The sequence below is a fragment of the Anomalospiza imberbis genome, chromosome Z, assembly GCF_031753505.1.
Source record: "Anomalospiza imberbis isolate Cuckoo-Finch-1a 21T00152 chromosome Z, ASM3175350v1, whole genome shotgun sequence".
In the NCBI taxonomy this organism is placed as follows: Eukaryota; Metazoa; Chordata; class Aves; order Passeriformes; family Viduidae; genus Anomalospiza; species Anomalospiza imberbis.
Genome location: NC_089721.1, coordinates 47,057,952 through 47,077,343, shown reverse-complemented (window position 1 = coordinate 47,077,343; position 19,392 = coordinate 47,057,952).

The window sequence follows — 19,392 nt, the reverse complement described above, 5'->3', positions numbered from 1 at the left end:
AGATTTATTTTTCCTTATAGACCCTCCTATTACGTTCCTTTTAGGGTTATTTCATATCCTTTTCCCACAGCCGTTGCACTGTGAAGTTTCTAGCTGGCAGGAGAGCTGTACAGCCTGTGACTGTCAGCAACAATGTATTACTCCAGGTAATTTCCAGTAGAAGGAACAGAATTTATGCCAGAGCCATAAAACAAAGTGCTCTGCTTTGTGGGTCCACCTTGGAGATGGACTGTGTGGGCTTCATCAGACACAGGGGAAGATGGTAGATCAGCTTCTCAGAAAGAACAACCCTGTAGCACCCACACTACTCAAACCTTACCGTGCAAACCCAATACAAAATACACTTGAGAGGTGCATGTGAAGTGAAATAAAGACATGGGTCTTGGGGGGAAAAGATGAAAAGGTTCCACAGTATTTTATAGTATTGGAGAAATGCAGAATAATCCCAAAGCTTCCATATCCAAGGAAATATAAGCCCCATAAAACCAGACAGCTTCTATTCTTTTAAGCAACAGCAGATTTACTATTACCTACATGACAAAGATTTTAAAAGTCTCTCTGGAAATGGCTAATATCTCATTCTCCAAAGAAAATAACTCTTCAGTAGCAGCTTAGTCTTCCTAACTATAAGTTAGTGATGGAACCTTCCAAAATGGAACAAGGTTGTACCTGCATTACTTAGAGAAAAGTCGTAATACAATCTTTATGCTATAAAATTAATCTTATGTTTTAAAAAGATCACAAGGAATTTGCCTAGAAAATACCTAGAAAGACTCAAGTTCTATTGCCATAATTTTCCCATTTTAGGAAATTGTTGCCTTAAGGTTTAAGGTGTCCCAAAACTAATGCAGTGGCCAGAACCTCAGAGCTGTGGTTTTCACTGTTTCAGCAGGAAGTTTTCCTTTACTTCCAGTTTTTATACAATCTTGAGTTGCATTTGGGTATTAATAGTTCTGACATTATGAACTCTCATTTCAAGAAAGAATTGCATTCTGGATCACCACACCTAACTAGTTGCTTCTTTCTCATTCTCATTACTGCACCTAAGGTCTACAGAGACCAAGTACAGGTACTGGCTATCTATGTTACTTCAAAAATCACATTAGTAGCTGACTGGTTGTGAACAACCCCACCCCTCCCCCCCACAAAAGAACAAAACCAAAACAAAAAACCCACCAAAAAGGGAAAAAAAAAACAACCCCAAAAAGAAATTAAAATTAAAAACAAAAAATTCAAACAAAAACAATAACAAACAAAACCATAACAACACCATCCCCTCCTCTCATCCTATAGCATTTACCCAGGTCACACTCAGAATGAGTCCTGTTGGGCATTCTTGTCCCTTGCCACTAATGTGTGCCATTAATGAGAACAGTGTGTGCTTCTAAAAGAAGGGTAATGCATATGCTTTAGTCTTTAAATGGAGAGAAGGGCCTCATATATCTGATGGTGTCAAGCAGGGTTGTCCAGCCAAGTTTGTCCAAAATACCATTTAAAGGCAGAGGGTGGGGGAAGGTGGGAAGAAGGGGAAGAGGGTGTGGCAGGAAACAACTTGTGAGTATGGAAGTACAGAAGTTCACACAGCCTGTACCTGCCTCTCTTCATCTCTGCAGTCTTCAGCTGTCACTGTAGTGTGCATGGAAATAAGTCCAAATAATACATCTAGAGCTTTATTGTAATTAGCCTGACAAGTTGCTGTTTCTTGTCTCGTAGCATGTCAACTGAGGTTTTAGCAGGTTCCAAGGGATGAAATACATTGTTGCTGTTTGAGACAGCTTAACTTCTGTTGAAAAGAAAGCAATTTAAAGGAGACATTACAACGGACAGTAATTACTGTTTGGTACTTCTCCTGGGGTCTGAATGGAAATGATCTAAAAATATTGATTCCAATTAAGAATCCCACTTGTAGAACTGAAGCTAGACCTTCACAGTGACAAAACACAGTTATCACTACTTTACCTTTGTAATTTGAGAAACCCTTTAGTGAGATTTTGTTTGGGTTTTTTGTTTGGAATTTTCTGAGGAGTGTGGGGATTGTTTTGGTATTCTTAACATTAAAGCATTTTACCATTAGTGACCCATTTGAGTGTAGATCTTTTCTTCACAGAGCTACTGCTTAAATAGCTCTGAGTTTTGTTAGTCTGCAACTGGGGAATGTATTGTGCCTCAACCTGAGCCAGCAGTCAAGCTCCAGGTAGCTGCTCACTCACTGCTCTACCCACAGGACTGGGAAAAGAATCAGAAGGGGAAAGACTAGAGAACTCTCTTGTGGGTTGAGATACAGGCAATTTGATAGGAAAGCAAAACTCATACACAGAAACAAAGCCAAGTAAGGAATTAATTAATTGACTGCTCCCCACAAGCAGGCAGGTGTTCAGCCATCTCCAGGAGAGCAGGGCCCCATTACACATGATGGTGACTTGGGAAGACAAATGCCATCACTCCAAATGTTGCCCCTTTCTCCTTCTTCCCTCCACTTTATATACTGAGGATGATGATCTGGAATATCCCTTTGGTCATTTTGGGTCACCTGTTCTGGCTGTGTTTCTTCCCACTCCCCCATGTACCCCTACCCTACCACTGTGGCTGCTTGAAGAGTAGAAAGGGCCTTGGCTCTGTGTAACCTGTGCTCAGAAATAACAACCATCTCTGTATAATGAACCCTCTGCTCAGCACAAGCCCAATACAGCCCCATGACAGCCAGTGTAAATAAAATTAACTTTACCCCAGCTGAAACCAGGACAAAATGTTGTGCTTCTTCTTGAAGGTAAATGATGTTACCAGGGAGCTCTATTTACTGACCTTGTGTAAGCTACACTAGTAGTTAAATATGTCTTTTCTAATTGATTTGACAACAAGATAGCCCCGTGGGCTATCTCATTTTTGACATACTTTAATGAAGACTTGGGTTCGAGTTTTTTCATTTATATTTAGAGGACTGATTTGCTGTCTCATTGTAGAGAAGGTTCCCAAATCTGTGTGACAATTGCTGCTCCAGAGTACAAAGCGTACATAAGTCATGTAGAGTAGATGCACAAAGTCACAGAGATTCCTTTTTAAATTTTTTTTCCCACTTAGTAAGTGTGGAAGGAAGAAAGTGATGCTGAAAAAAACCTGTATTTACAAATTGGAACATTTGTTTGTCAGTGCCAAAGTACAAGCCTTTGTGTTGCAGCTTTTACCGACGTCCTAATGTTTCTCTCTCGAAAAAGCTACCTTGCAACACCAGGTGTCACTGTAACACAGTGAAAACGTTTGCTTGCAAGTTAGCTTCGTGCTGCTCGGTGATACACCAGGCTGGGTATCTCTGGGGGCTTTGTTTCCATTCCTCAGAGCTGGCTGGCCAGCTTTTATCTCACAGGGATGCGGCTCCCCTTGATCTGTGCGCTAAGCTGCGACCCAGACCATCTACACTTCTAGCAAGCTTACGAGGGGAGGAGGTCGGGATCAAGGGCAGACACCTGAGCCAGAAATCCTGCTTTTAATGTGAAGTTTTATAGTAAGGGAAAGCTTAAAAGGCTGTACTACCCAGCCTGGCTAACCCACCCGCAGCTGCAGTAGTACAAGTAGAAAAGTGCCGAGTTTCCAAAAGTCAGAGCTACCGACCTCATACTGTATGTTGACCTCTTGTAATGTGAATATTTAATTAATTAGAACATACACATACAAATAAAAATAAAACCCACACCAACCAACCAACCAAGTGAATGCTGCACAAAAACAATAAATTACACAAATTGAAGGATTACACATAGTTAGATCAAGCTCAGCTCATTAATTTCCCCAGAAATCTTGGAGAACCTGGTGTACAGTTGTTGAGAGAGAAAGAAGCCTGAAAATTAAAACATATTGCCAGGACATCACATTTAACCAAGAACTCTCAGTTTCCACAGCAGCCTCTCAGGAGCAACCCTGAGTTGCTAGTTCGGAGGACACAGAGGTGTGTGTCAGGACCAACACAATTTTTAGCTTACTCTTAAGTTAGGGGGTAAAAAAAAAAGTGTAGGTAGAAATGAGTTAGTCTGCCTTCCTTTTATGAATTCCTTCTCAAAAATCACCTGCTCATTTACCACGGTGGGCCAGCCATAACTGAGAGCCAAATGCTCACACAGCTCTTTCCTAGTTTTGTTCTCTGCAACAGGTAGAAGAAATCCAAGGAGACTTGTGAGATAATTACAGCTTAATAGAGATAGCAAATTGAGACCCAACCCTAACCCCAATCCTAACCCTGAAAGTAAAATAAAAAGTAAACAATGGGTGTTGGGTGCAAATCAAAAAGAGAAATTCACTTTCCACTTCCAGGACCTGTTTAGTTGCTACCAGAAGAGCAGGGTTTTGCCACGAGTAACATTTGTGGGCTGCTGTGGAGAAAGTCAGCTCCATGTCAGCCAGACCCAATACTTTCATGTACTGAATATGCTTTCTGAATTGTTTCAGTGTCACAGCAAACTCAGCTCCGAGTGCCAAAAATATAAATTATTATAAAACTTTCAGTGCAGACCTTTGCTAACACACACTGAATAAATTTGTAAGAAACTATTTCAGCATACACCTGGGGATCCGTATGTACCAATCTAATTAAATGTTTGCCTCTCACTAAAAGTAAGTCACTGTGCTCACTATGCATGATAAGCAGTTCTTTCCTTGATAGAAAAATTTAAACCTCTATTTTTAAAAGAATTAATGTCTTTTTCATTAGTCAGCAATTGGAAGACTGTCAACAAAAAAGACAAAAAAAATAGTAAAGTGCTAAATATTTAGGATAGGGTTATTTGGAATCACTTGAGTTTGAGAACAGCAACAGCATTTGAGTTTGTAGTTTGTCTTTTTCTCTTTTGGAGGTTCCTCAATTGTGGCAAGCACATTTCTCTCTCTCTCAGGATTTTTATAAAGGTGCACAGAGAGAAGTGAAAGAGAAAACAATTTCTATTTCTGCTCCTTGTTTTTCTCTTGTGGAATGTGTTTGGAGAATTGTTTGCCTAGAGCAAATGCCTGGTTGGATCACGGTGGATTGTTTGGGCCTGATGGCCAATCGGATCCACCTGTGTCTGGATTCTGGCAAACAGGGTCATGAGTTGTGAGGAGTTAGGATAGTTAGAGAGAGTAGCATGTAGTTTTTAGTATCCTCTTTCATATAGTATATTAATGTATCATAGCATAATTATAATAAAGAATTCATTCAGCCTTCTGAAATAAGTCAGACATCATCATTCTTCCCATTGGGTTCACCGACATCTACAACACTCAATCCCTTTACTTCATGAATTGTTTTTGTCCAGGACATCCTTCTGGCTGCCCTGGCTGTCTTGAGACCCTGGCAGGGGGCTCAGAGACCTTGGCAGGAAGTCAAAAACACCTGTGGCTTCGATTTTAGCTTGTGGGAAAAGCTGCCAACTTTTTATGAGGAATTACAAGTCACAAGGGTTTGAGTAGTGTAGTAGTTGAATTAACGCAGGGTGAAAAAGTGGAATTTTGGGGCTTTTTTAGAATGGGGTTCAGGGGACAAGATGGAGGGACTTGGGTGTGTCCTGACCTTCTTTTCTTTCTTCTTGTCCTCCATGTCTTGCTGTGATGGTGACACTTTTCTATTGGTTTAAAGTAGAGACACACTGTCTAACATAAATGATAGATATTGGCACATTATTGTAAACATAGTGCACATAGTTTTTAGTATAAAATGTAAACACTGCCCTAGAGGGCAGACAGAATGCCATGGCCAACCTGCTAGACAGACCTTAGCAGGTCAGAGAAGGAATGTTTATAGATAAGGAAAAAGAAACAACCTTGAGAAGCTGATCCTACGCATTTCAGACTCCTTTGGCTGCACGGGCTGGTAAACAAGGACTTTTACAATCTTGGGGTCATCCCGACGTACAGACCCCGAGATTCTGGCATCCCTGGGTGGGCCAGGGCAACGACATTGGCTCACCAGGTGGGAAAGGCACAAGCTCAAAAGACTCAAGCCCGGACCATCGGAACATCAGACATCGAATTCCAGCCCAAGAAAAGGAACACTGCCTGAGGAGAAGAAAAACCCTTCCTGAAGAGGTCAGCCTGAACATCTGCAGAGAACAAATCGCTTCAAACTCCACTCAGAACGGAGAAGATCTAAGGGCCCTGGGTGTTCTCCACCTGAGATCTGCTGGCCAGTGACCAGAAAAACCTCTGAATTGATTTTGCAGATGGCACAGTTATTGGTGAGATCAGTCAAAAATAAGAACATGGGGGGTTTGTTCCCAGGGTGATATTACAGCCAGGATTTTGGCAGGAAGTTAACAGGCATCTTTATCATTTAGCAAAGAAAAAAGATAAAACAGCCGTAAAGCTTTCGGCTCCAGCCAGGAAAATGCTGGAAGCAATTTCAATGAATTCTGCGGGGAGTGTCTGCAATAGACAGGCAGGGGACACCCCCACCAGGAAGGTGGCGGGGGCTGGCGGGGGCACCGTCTTACGAACTGCAGATAGGGAATTAGTCCTGAAAAGTCAGGAGGGGCAGACCTGACACCAGTTAAAAGGGCGAAGGAGGTATCACCACCCATTGGGTCTCCACACACACCCATGCCAGTTCTGAAAACTGAAGTTAAATATTTTCCCCAGTGAGCACGAGGATTGGGACTTTGCATGTTTTAAGGCATGTTCGCCTGATTCGCAGACCAATGAGGAGCCTTACTTCGGGGACAGAAACAACCCACACCCCCCTTTCCAGGGACTCAGGGAGGCGGCAGGGGGATGCACAAACAGCGCCGGGAACATCAGGAGTGGCGGCGGGCTCCAGGGCTGCGGGGGTCGCGGGGGAAGGGCAAAAGCGGCCTTTCGGGGAGCCGCGACAGCCCGAGGACAGCGGGGGGCCGGCTGGGGAGACCATGGGGCTCGGTGGAGCCGCGGCAGGATTGGAGCCGCGGGGGCGGCCGGGGAAACCGCGGGGGAAGCCCGCGTGGCGGACACCATGGTGGCGGGCACCGGCCAGCCGCTCGGGGCATGTGCGAATGCGGCGGGAGCGGCGGCGGAGACGCAGGCGGCGGGCACGGGGACCGCGGCAAGAGCATGCCCGGCAGAACAAACCGTGGCGGCGGGCACCGGCCAGCCGCCCGGGCGGAACGCGGCAGCTGCGGCGGGAGCGCCGAGCGGCACCGGGCCGGGTGGAGCGGGACGCGCGGGCATGAGCGCGGCATGCGCGGTACCGGTCGCGGCAGCGGCGGAATGCGAGGGGCGCGCGTTGATGACATCACACCCAGACGACGGAACGGGAGAAATTTTATCTCGACTTGCGAACGCGGTGGGGACCCTAACAGAGTGGGGGACACTCGCGCCGGGTGCAGGCGTTGCCACGAAGCCCGGGGGGGGCCAGCCCCGGTGGGGACCGGAGCGGGGCCGACCAAGGACGGCATCGGGGCAGCTCGGGTGCCGGCCGGGGGGAGGAAGAAGGCATTCCTGGGAGCGCGGCCACTGGAACGAGGAGAGGCGAGGCGTGGCCACGATGGAGGCGTTCCTTCCCCGCATCCTCGTGGTGACGCAGGCAGAAATGAGGCGTGGCCTGGGCAGAGACGATCCGCAAGGCACCACCCTGTCCCGGTTGCAGACAACAACGCCACGGACTGCGACAGCGCCACCTCGTGGCCGGACTGCAGCATTACAGCAACCATGCCCAGCTGATCGGACAACACCGCCACCCAGTGGCGAAGTTACAACATTACAGCAAACTGCAACAGTATTTTCCGATTTCTTACAAAGGAAAGGCTACTCCAGGAAAAACGTATCCTCTGCAGCAGGATGTCATGGGGTGTTGCATCCTGAGTTTGGGTTCAGACTAGGGGTTATGATCTTTGTTAGTTTGCCGGTTCTGTGTCCCCTCGTGCATCCCCCATGTTTCCCCTCCCCCCACAGTGGTTAGCTCCAGGCTGCCTGCCATTGGAGTTTCCCCCTGTCACTCTTGTAACCACCCCCTGCCCTTTCCTGAGGTTTCCCTATCAGTTACCCCGTCCTCACAACCCCATTTGCCCCAGAGCATGTGTCCGCCCCTGTCACGTCCCCGTTGGCCATCCCAGTCCGCGTCACACCCTCATAGCCTGGGGCTTGTGCCTCCCTTGGCCTGCCGCCTATAAGATCCCACTCCACTCCAAGCTCGTGGCCAGATTCGCCCCGTGTGAGGTTGGGAGTGGGCTGCAGCTTCTCCACTGCGGCTCCGCGGCTAATAAAGCATCCAGCTGCCACGTGGACAGATTTGGATGAATTCCCTGCCTCTTCGTTTCTTCCCTCATGCCGACGGTAAAACGCAGCCAGCAGCCCACCCCGGAGCACGGCAGCAAAAGCGCCCGGGAACTGCGGCGAGCCCCGGCCCCGACAAGAAGCCGAGACTCCCAAGCCGGGCACTCAAGAGCTGACCAGAGCCGAGAAAAGTAACGCACTGCCACAAGTGGTGACCAACGTTGGGGCCACGGCTAGCGCAAAGCCGCGGAGCAGGCAGAGAGTCACCACAGAGCACACAGGAGTCACAAGGAGAGAGTGCCGCCGCCACGAAGCTGCGCCGCCAACCAGCGAGCACCACTGCCGAGACGAGCGAGCACAGTCCGCGCGGAAAACCGCTGCCGTCACCGCAGGGTCATGGTCCGTGACAGAAAAGTGCTCCGTGCTGGACTGAAAACAGGAATAGCGTCTCCCCGAAGTAAGTCACCGCCACCCACAGGAAAACAGCTGTGTTTTCCCGCGTGGGACTGGAAGCACAACCATTCATGGCCAGGGAAAGCCGAAGAACTGATGCTTCCCAGGAAAGAAAACCCTTGTAGCAGCTTTTATTTGTGAAGATTCTGGTTTGGTGAGTATTTAGCGGCGGGGGGTACCTGGCTAATACTCCCCTTCACATGGTTGGGCTCTGCTGTGTGTCCGAGGGTACGCTCAGTGCGCAGCGTGAGCGGTGAGCCGCTGGGGTCTTTCACGGTTTTTTTGGGTTTTTTCCGCTTTTTCTGCACCAGCGGTGAGGTTGTGGGTAGAAATAGCATGGGGACCGTGCTATCTACCCAACAAAGGGAATTCTATGCCCAAATTAAGGGAATTTTATCAGCAAAGGGCCCCTACCCCAAAAGTTCAGTTAAACAGTTTGTACGGTGGCTGTGCTTTTCCTTCCCACACTTAACCGCGGAGGATGCTCACAGAACAGAGTTCTGAGAGCGAGTGGGAGCCAGGTTAGCAGAGGGAATCAACAGGGATCCCTCTGTGAAAGACTGCTTCCCCAAGCTCCATCTGTTGATATTGGAAGTTGTAAAAACAGTCCGCGCAGAACGTGAGCTAGGAAGGGAAAGAGCCATAGAGAAAAACTGATGCTTCCCCTAAACCCGTTTCCCCATCCACCTCTCCTACCCCTTTTTTCCCTAACCCGGGTAGGCAAGGGGGAATACTCTGCCACTCTAAGGCACAGGGCAGCTCCACAAATGTGGACCATGCTCCTGGCTCCCCCGAGCCCCCCTGGCGCCCCCACCTTAGCGAAATTAGCTGCTTTGCTGAGGAACTGACCCCAAACCCCTTTTCCAATCCCTTTTTCTTGGTCAGAAATCCCAGTTCTGGCGCTACCCTGTGCAATCCTGTTTCCTTGAACCCTTTTCTTTGTTCCCCTGAGGAGGCGGCGGCCACGTGGTCGGGGTCTTTGTCTTTCCAAGATGGAGGAAGGCCATGTGGAGGGGTTTCTCCTCCCCACAACCCCTTTCTCTCCTTTGTTTCCTTTGTCCCTGCCTTTGACCCCACACCCTCCTGCTTCCCTGTCGGCGTGGGCACCACCCAGTCCAGGCATGGGGTTGCCCTCCCTCCCCTTGTTCCCCCTCAGGTGGGCGTTCCCTCTTTCTCTGTCCTGCCTGCCACAACATCAGCCCCACCCTCCCCCAACAGGGAAGGCTCTGTCACCTCCGCCCTGCTGTCCCAGGGTGAAGATTCTCCCCACCCTGTCCACCCTGTCCCTCACACCCCGCCCCCACGTCCTCCTGCTCCTCGGATAGCCCGGGGGGCGGTGGGGGGAAGGCGATGGGGCCCAATCTACGAAGTCGAGCAGTCGCTCCACACTCCAGCCTCCTACACCAGGGGAGGGGAAGACTCTACGTGGACACCCCTTCCTTATGAATCCATAAAAAAGGTCTGCAAAACATTGTGTGATTTTGGACAAAAATCCCTTTTTTAAGGGCATTTTAAAAGCGACTTTAACATCTAGAATCATAGTGCCAGCAGACCTTAAGCATTTGTTTAGCTGCTTGCTTTTCCCATCAGAATACAGCCTGTGGGAGAGGAGGTGGAAGAAACTGGCAGCAGACCTACTTCCTGAAATCCGAGAAGGGCCATACAGCCTGGACTTCGCGGAAGAGCCAATCACTTTGGACCATCTTGTGGGTGAAGGAGAATGGAGTGAAGGGCAACTTCAGGCTCGGGGAATTCCAACGGCCGTACTGGACATGTCCAAGGGTGCAGCAGAGTGTGCGTTCCTGGGCATGCCCACCAAGGACCCGATGGTGCCTTATACAGCGATTAAACAAGGTGTCGCAGAGCCTTTTGTAGATTTCGTAGACCAGGTCCAGGCAGCAGTCGAGAGATGGGTGGAGAGACCTGAACACTGAGACGGACTAGTCCTAGAAGTGGTGCACATGAACACCAACACCATGTGCAAAGGGATCATCCTGTCACTGCCGGCCTCACCAGCGCCGACCCTCGACCAGATCATCGAGGAGTGCACCCTGAAATCACACCTGATGGAGGAGGAGGCCCCAAAGAGACCTAAAGACAAGCTGGTCGCATCGGCTGCTGCTCCACCAAGGAACTCAGCTCCGAGGCAATTTCCATCCACATGCCGGTGCTTCCACTGTCATCAGGAGGGACATTTTCAGGATCGCTGCCCACTTCTAAAGAGTACACCGCCCAGGGCTGCGGGAGAAGGGAGGGGGGATGGGAACCCCACAATTTCAAAAAACTAGGAAAGGAACGCACACTTGCCTCGCGTGCTGATAAAAATGAGGCAAGTCGCAGTGCCGCAAGAGGAGCCACGATACACCATCTAGTCCCATCTGTGAGCGGCTGCCTCTTGACTACTGACATCAGGGAGCCTTATGGGCTCCGACTCACCAATTCTGTCCACTTTCGTTCCCAGGACTGGCATTTCTTCATAGCAGATGCCGAGCTTCTATCACACATCTGCCGCTGTGAAACCAGGAGGAAGGAGGACCTTCTGAACTGCAGGTACCTCGTGGTCGGAGACACAAAAAGCACCCCACTGGAGATAGAGGTTCCTCCAGTAATTTCCACCCTTAATCCGAGGCTCTTCTATCTCATGGCACGCTGTGTCCACCCCCCCCTCTTCCTGCCTAAGGGCCAAGTTATTGCACAGGCAATTCCTATTCCTCGTGCTCTGCAATGACCTGGAACTCTCAGTCTTTTATGCTGGGAAGCTGGGAGAGGAAAAACTCCTCGTATGGTGTAAACTCAAGTGCGAGGGGCATTCTGCATACCTTCAGGGGATGCTGGACACAGGGGCAGAGGTGACGGTCATCCCACCACATAAGTGGCCGTCACACTGGGAGCTGCAAAGCGTGGCCACGCCAGTCTTAGGACTAGGTGGGCCCCAGCCAGCAAAGCAATCAAAAAATATTAACCAAATTAAGGGTCTGAACGGACTGCTAGCCTCAGTACGTCCGTTCGTGATCGATTGTAAATTTACACTATGGGGGAGAGATGCCATGTCCCAGTGGGGAGCCAAATTGGAATTTCCAGCCCCCCAACATTTTTAGGTGTGGCCACTGAGGAGCGCCCCACACAGAAACTAACATGGCTCACTGATAAGCCTGTCTGGGTGGAGCAGTGGCCGCTAAGTAAACAAAAACTACAGGCGCTCACAAAACTAGTGGAGGAGGAATTGGCAAAGGGACATATAGTCGAAACTAACAGCCCCTGGAACTCTCCAGTGTTTGTAATTAAAAAACCAGGGAAGGACAGGTGGCGACTCCTCCATGATCTAAGGAAAATTAATGAAGCCATAGAAAATCTGGGCTCTCTCCAACCGGGTATGCCATCTCCATCTATGCTACCCCAAAATTATAATTTGGCTGTAATTGACATTAAGGATTGCTTCTTTCAAATCCCGCTCCATCCGGATGATGCTCCCCGTTTTGCCTTCTCTGTACCCTCCATCAACAGGGAAGCCCCTATGAAGCGCTACCACTGGACAGTACTACCTCAGGGGCTAAAATGTTCCCCCACTATATGCCAGTGGTATGTCGCCAGGGTTCTGTCCCCAATGCGTGCCAAGTGGACATCCTGTATTTTCTATCACTACATGGATGACGTGCTGATTTGTGCCCCTGACAGTGAGGTCCTACAAGCAGCTCTGGAAGACACTGTTAGGGCCTTGTTGGTGGCTGGATTTGAGCTACAAAAAGAGAAGGTACAGTTGCTGCCACCCTGGAAGTACCTGGGCCTAGAAATTAATAACCTCGAACGATTAGGCCTCAACAAATTCAGGTAAGTAACAACCCCAAGACGCTGAATGACATCCAGCGCTTGTGCGGATCATTAAATTGCATCAGGCCATGGCTGGGACTCACAACAAGGGAACTATCCCCTCTTTTTGACTTGTTAGCAGAAAGGGAGGGGGATGATGGTTTAGGTTCCCCGAGACCCGGGAGGCCAGAGCCGCACTCGAGAAGGTCCAAACCACCATCGCGAGTAGGCAAGCCCATTGCTGTCAACCAGGGCTGCCTTTCTGCTTCATCATCCTAAGGTGAGTTACCCCATTTATACGGTATAATATTCCAGTGGGACAAGGGCCAACGGGACCCGCTCTTGATAATAGAGTGGGTGTTCCTTGGCCACAGACAGTCCAAAAGTCTCACCAAACCACAAGAGCTGATGGCGCAGCTCATAATATGGGCCAGGGCTCGTCTGCAAGTACTAGCAGGATGTGACTTCACATGTATCCACCTCCTCATCAAAACTTCCATGGGAAAAATGACCAAGGAGACCTTTGAGCACCTTTTAAGACAAAATGAAAATCTGCAGTTTGCTCTAGACAGCTTCTCAGGCCAAATTCAAATTGGGCATCCTGGCCATCATCTGTTCAATACAGAATTCAAATTGTTGCCAAAAGAATTACAAAGTAGAAAGCCACTCAGAGCACTGACAGTGTTCACAGATGGGCCAGGGAAGTCCCACAAGTCAGTGGTGACTTGGAAAGACCCAGAGACTCAGTTGTGGGAATCAGACGTTAAGGTAGTGGAAGGTTCCCCACAAGTGGCTGAGTTGGATGCTGTCGTAAGGGCTTTTGAGAAATTCAATCAACCTTTTAATCTGGTAACGGATTCAGCGTACGTGGCAGGAGCAGTGTCTAGAGCTGAACATGCAGTCATAAAAGAAGTCCCAAATCATGTCATCTTCAGGTTGCTCACAAAATTAGTACACCTGGTTTCTAACCGTGAGCATCCCTTGTATGTGGTACATGTCAGATCACACACGGATCTCCCAGGCTTTATTGCCGAAGGGAACCGCAGAGCAGATGCATTGTCAGCCCCAGTACAGCTAGGAGGCCAGCCAAACACAGTCGAGCAGGCCAGGCTCAGCCATCAGCAGTTCCATCAAAATGCCCCAGGTCTGGTACGCCAGTTCCATCTGTGGCGTGACCAAGCCAGGGAAATTGTGGCCTCATGCCCCAACTGTCTGGAGGTGGCATTACCAACACTGGGAGCAGGTGTGAATCCCAGAGGTCTCCGCAGTTGTGAGGTATGGCAGATGGATGTCACCAAAGTCCCCAAGTTTGGGAAACTCAGGAATGTCCATGTAACCGTGGACACCTTCTCGGGAGCAGTTTTTGCCTCAGCCCACATAGGGGAAAGAGCCACAGAGGTGAGAAAACACCTCATACACGCCTTTGCCACCTTGGGGGTCCCAGCCACAATTAAAACTGCTAATGATCCAGCATATACTTCCAGGGTGTTCAACAACTTCCTGAAGGAGTGGGGGGTTCAACATAAAACCAGGATTCCTCACTCCCCCACCGGCCAAGCCATAATAGAGAGGACTCACCAGACGCTGAAACAGGTCCTCCAGAAGCAGCGGGGAGATGTGCGGGTGCTGTCACCGCACGAGAGGCTTTGCAAGGCATTTACCATCAATTTCCTAAACTGCTCTTTTTACAGACCAGAACCGCCAGCTCTGAGACATTTCAAACAACATCAGGAGCTCCAGCCAGAGGAGAGGCCTCCAGTACCAGTGAGAGATCCAGACTCTAAAGAAATCCAGGATCCATTCCCACTTTTGAACTGGGGATGGGGATATGCCTGCGTATCCACACCCTCAGGAGTCAAGTGGATCCCCAGGAGGCATGTCAAACCTTATATTCCTGGACAGTCAGTGAGTTGGAGCGACACAGTTCCAGTGGATGCAACCAATGATCCCACCAACCAGGGGTCTGCATCCGATCGCAGGTGCCGCAGAGAGGAAAGGGACTCAGCATCTCCCTAAATAGCACTCTTCTCACATCTACCTCAGTCTGTGTATGTCCCCAGTCCACATATTTGTAATAAAGTTGTTGCCCCAGTTCCCCTATCCCCAAATACCCAGAGAAAAAACAGCTCCAGCATCATCTCCAGGCCCTCTACATCTGCAAAGCAGTCACCGCAATCGCAGCAGCAGAAGAAGGTGGGGCAAGAGGCCACTGCATGAGAATCCAAGTCAAAGCAACTGCCTTTCTATTTTTTAAAGCGAGGAGATGTTGAATCCTGGGTTTGGGTTCAGATTAGGGGTTCCGATCTTTGTTAGTTTGCCGGTTCTGTGTTCCCTCGTGCATCCCCCGTGTTTCCCTCCCACCCCCCACAGTGGTTAGCACCAGGCTGCCTGCCATTGGAGTTTCCCCCTGTCACTCTTGTAACCACCCCCTGCCCTTTCCTGAGGTTTCCCTATCAGTTACCCCGTCCTCACAACCCCATTTGCCCCAGAGCATGTGTCCGCCCCTGTCACGTCCCCGTTGGCCATCCCAGTCCGCGTCACACCCTCATAGCCTGCCCCTATTGGGCAAGGGGGGCTTGTGCCTCCCTTGGCCTGCCGCCTATAAGATCCCACTCCACTCCAAGCTCGTGGCCAGATTAGTCCGCGCAAGGTTGGGAGTGGGCTGCAGCTTCTCCACTGCGGCTCTCGCAGCAAATAAAGCATCCAGCAGCCACGTGGACAGATTTGGACGAATTCCCTGCCACTTCGTTTTTTCCCTTGCACCAACGGCAAAGCGTGGCCAGCAGCCCACCCCGGAGCGCGGCAGCAGAAGCGCCTGGGAATCGCGGCAAGCCCCGGCCCCGATGAGAAGCCAAGATGCCCAAGCCGGGCACTCGAGAGCTGACCAGAGCCAAGAAAAGTAACGCACTGCCGCGATGGGGTTCAGGACATTCCTACTGAAGCGCAGCAACAGAATGATGACATATTATGTCTTACTGCTTCAGAGGGTGTCCCAGCTTGGATGGTTTCAATGCTAGGAGCTGCTGGTTCTTATGGCCAGGGACAATCAACTTTGGTATCAGGGGATGTTGTGAGATGAAGTCTTGTGCAGTATATTGATACAGCCTTGAAGTCTCGTCTGGATTTGGTGACTCAACTTTTGCAAATTTTTTATTCAACGCAAAGCAGCAGTGCTTCATCTTTAGCCGCAGATGTTACTGTTCCTCGTTCAGGAGCAAGGGAAACTCCAGGACTGTCAATATTTTTAAGAAATACAGTGCCTGCAGTCCAGCGGAGCGTGGAAATGCCACTGATGCTCGCGGATCCCAGGATGGGAAAAGTTGATGCATGGCAGCAAGCACAATAATTGACTCCACTTTATAAGCAGATACTCATGAAATTACAAATACCTAAAACACCTGTAATGACAGATTGGGCAGAAATTAAGAAAAAGGCATTGAAAGAAAAAAATTTGATGTGACTCTTACAAGGGACATTGCCATGCCTGTGAATTTTGATGCACAGGGACAAAATCCAAGATGGAAATGATTGGAACATGATGTCCTCAAAGACCTGATCAAAGTGATAAGACATAATGGCCTCAGATCTTCATATTTCAAGCAACTTTTAAAAAGTACTTTTAATATATACGATATGACACCATATGATATCAGATCCATTGTGTCAATGATTCTCACTGACACACAAACTCTCGTGTGAGACTTGAGATGGGGAAGAGCTCTTACTGAGCTGAGAACCAGATACCAAGTTTTCTATTGCCATCCTGCTTCTCAATCTCAGACAGACAATCGGCGGGATCCCCAGTGGTCCAGAGTTGTTGTCACCAGGAGCACAGTGCGTCCTGGCAGTTTCCAAAATGACATGTTTCATGGACAAGAATCATGCAGTGATACACACAGGTATCACTAGAACAGTGTCAAAAAGACATGACCTTTTAATTATAGGTAAAGAAAGAAGCAGCATCCTTGGACTCATCATTTATCCTTCAATAATCTCGGCAAACCGCAAGGAAGAGTTGACAGTTTTTGCTAAACCTCTTCAACCACCATTGATCATTCCGGAAAATACCTCAATAGCCAAGGCTATTGCTTTGCCACCTCACGCAGTGGAACATGTCATGCCAGTATTTGATTAAGAGCACTCTCTTTCTGACAACCATGTGGAAGTTCATGCTTCCTGTCCCCATTAGGCGAGGGGGGCTTCCGCCCCTGTTGGCCCACCCCCTATTTAACCCCCTGCTCCCAGTACCCCGATGCCATTTTCTGCCCATGCTGGTTTGGGAACAGCTGCATTGTCCACCACTGCGGCCATGTGGGAATAATTGTTCTCAACCACGTGAGCAGGGTGTGCCATCTTCCCTCACCCTTTGTCTCATCTCAGCGTCTGGCTACAGTGCGGCAAACCCACGTGGAGGCACAACCCTGGAGGTCCACACACACGCAGCAGCCCCGGTCCGGCCCAGAAACGGCGCGCTAGCCAGACACACCCGCTGCCCGGGACCGGGGGAAAAAGAACGGACCGTAACAGTTTATAGCCAAAGAATGTTAATAATAACAACTTACGTTATCTTCCATTTCTCCAGGCAATTTTACAGAACAGATTTGAGAAAGAATCCTCCAGTTCCTGTGGGAGCATTGGGTTTGTTTGTGTTTTAACAGGTGCAGAGTTTAGGTGGATTTCAGTGAAGAATATGGAACTTAACCAACTGCAATAAAGCGGTGACCTCTTCACAGGTGGAGAAGAAGAAGATGCACAGATATGGACTGTACCAAGATTTGTGTTTTGCCCAAAGAAGATTGTGGAGTTTGGGTTTTTTCAGGGGTGTGGGAATTAGTGATGTTACAGAATTTAGTTACTGGGTCTTGGTTGATTTTAATAGGACTTGTAATTCTCCTGCTCATTTTGCCATGCCTTTTTCAATGCATGCGGCGGGCCATAAACAGGGCTGCCAAACAGGTGTTTTTAGTGCAAAGAGGAGGGGGAGATGTCGGAGTCCAGGACATCCTTCTGGCTGCCCTGGCTGTTTCGAGACCCTGGCAGGAGGCTCAGAGACCTTGGCAGGAAGTCAAAAACACCTGTGGCTTCGATTTTAGCTTGTGGGAAAAGCTGCCAACTTTGTATGAGGAATTACAAGCCACAAGGGTTTGAGTAGTGTAGTAGTTGAATTAACGCAGGGTGAAAAAGTGGAATTTTGGGGCTTTTTTAGAATGGGGTTCAGGGGACAAGATGGAGGGACTTGGGTGTGTCCTGACCTTCTTTTCTTTCTTCTTGTCCTCCATGTCTTGCTGTGATGGTGACACTTTTCTATTGGTTTAAAGTAGAGACACACTGTCTAACATAAATGATAGATATTGGCACATTATTGTAAACATAGTGCACGTAGTTTTTAGTATAAAATGTAAACACTGCCCTAGAGGGCAGACAGAATGCCATGGCCAACCTGCTAGACAGACCTTAGCAGGTCAGAGAAGGAATGTTTATAGATAAGGAAAAAGAAACAACCTTGAGAAGCTGGTCCTACGCATTTCAGACTCCTTCTTTGGCTCCGTGGGCTGGGAAACAAGGGCTTTTACAATCTTGGGATCATCCCGACATACAGACCCCGAGAATGACTATGTGTGTCTCTGTGTGTGTGTATGTGTGTGTTCTGGAGAACATTAAGTTTGAGTGGTCATGAGAGGGACAAAGTACAATTATAAGTGCTTAGGAATAGAGACCGGAAACCTATTTATGGGGCACTCCTCCTCAGAGGTTTTCAGAGCTCCTTCTTATTTCTTCCACAATTAATTTCAGACTTTGACTGGTGATCTCTAGCAGATAATCATGTGTGTAAGAGCATTCAAATCCATTCCAGCATGTTGTTTTATTTAGTCTTAAAGGTCTGTATTACTATAGAGCAGCTTTACAAAACAGCACTGCACCAGGTTTCTTTCTGAAGTACTAAAGGACTTTCTGAGACATATAAAATTGTTCATTTATCTCAGGTATCCTGTTTTTTTTGGCTGGATTAATGTTAGTTTTCTTCCTAGTAGTTGATACAGTGCAGTGGTTTGGATTTATGTTTTTGAAAGAAAGAAGAGTTTAAAGGGTTTAACATCAACCAGCAACTAAGCTCCAAACAGCTACTGGCTCATTCTGCTCTTCCCACTTCTCCTCTTTCCTCCTCACTTTCTGGTGAGAAAAGGGAGAAAATTGGAGTAAAAAAGAAAAAGTGTGGGTAAAGACAGTGTAAAATGTACAGCAAAAGATAAAGAGAAAGGTAAAGCAAAACCCACACACAAGTAAAGAAAAACAAGGAATTAGTTTACTGCTTCCCAAGGGCAGGCAGGTGTTTATCCCTCTCCAGCAGACCAAGACCCCATTACAGGTGATGGTGACTTGGAAGACAAATGTCATCACTCCAAATGTCCCCACTTCCTTGTGAGAATCCAGAGCATCCCTCTGGCTGCCCTGGAATGTCTGGGACCCTGGCAGGGGGTCAGGAGCCCCCTATACGGAGCCCCGAAGACACTGTCTCTGATCTCTGTCCATGGAAAAGAGTTTTCAATCTTACAGGATGAATTACAAGCTCTGAGTGTTTGATATAAGTAGTAATTAGTGTGGCACGGGTGCAGAAGTAGAATTTTAGGATTCTAGGTAAGGCGTTCAAAGGGGGCAAGATGGAGGAAACTGGGCATGCCTTGTCCTTTTTCTTCTTCTTCATGCCCTCCATGTTTCACTGTGGTGTTGGCATTTTTCTATTGGTTTAGGCTGGGGACACACTGTTCAACATGGGTGATAGATATTGGCACATTTTTGTAAATATAGCACACATAGTTTTTCATATATAATGTTTGTAACATCCCACTGAGGAGCAGAGCCCCGCACACTGTCCTGTGAGACAGACCTGCTGCAGGTCAGAGAGAAAACATTTTAGATAAGAAGAAA